The sequence below is a fragment of the Buceros rhinoceros genome, unplaced genomic scaffold (genome assembly GCF_000710305.1).
Source record: "Buceros rhinoceros silvestris isolate BGI_N320 unplaced genomic scaffold, ASM71030v1 scaffold22493, whole genome shotgun sequence".
Lineage (NCBI taxonomy): Eukaryota > Metazoa > Chordata > Aves > Bucerotiformes > Bucerotidae > Buceros > Buceros rhinoceros.
The window spans coordinates 9,582-10,215 of record NW_010404509.1 but is presented as its reverse complement, the minus strand read 5'-3'; positions in this window follow the sequence as shown (position 1 = coordinate 10,215).

Below are 634 nucleotides of genomic sequence, written 5' to 3'. Positions count from 1 at the left end.
CCACTGTACCGGGTGCTCTTCTCCTGTGGCACTCCTGGGTCCCACTGGTGTGTGCAAACGCACGTGAGCTGCCCACCTCGCTGCGATTTCAGACAGAGCTGGTGAGCTCCCTCGCTGCTGGGACCCTTTGGCCTTCTGCCTTGAATTTGCCACAGCCCCGGTTTCTGTGAGTTGGTAGCCAGTGCCCCGAGGTGATGGTGTTGGGAGGATGTTAACTTTTTCAGAACTGACCAGTCCAAGCGTTGGGTGTTGTTGGGCCAGTCTGGGGAAGGGTCTGCTTGAAAAGCAAAGGAGCAGAAGGGGTGAGGTGGGGTGGTGGTGGTGAGTGAAAGGTGGAAATGGAATGTGTGGGGAGATGGAGGGAGGCAGCTCTGTGTCTGTAGCAGTGAGCTGTGGGCAGTGGACAGGAGTGCTGAGGAAATGCTGGCAGCAGTGAAGGACCAAGGAAGGTGTCTTGGGGCAGTGGAAAGCCGTGAGAGCAGGCAGAGGGCTGGGCACCCTGTGGGTCAGGCTGCTGAGCTGCTGGAAACCAGCGGCAGGCTGGGAGAGGGAAGGCGTTGCCCTGGGTGGTGGGGTGAGGCTCTAGGACCTGCTCTGTGGTGCCAGCATGGGTGGCTGGCATCTGTTGGGGCAC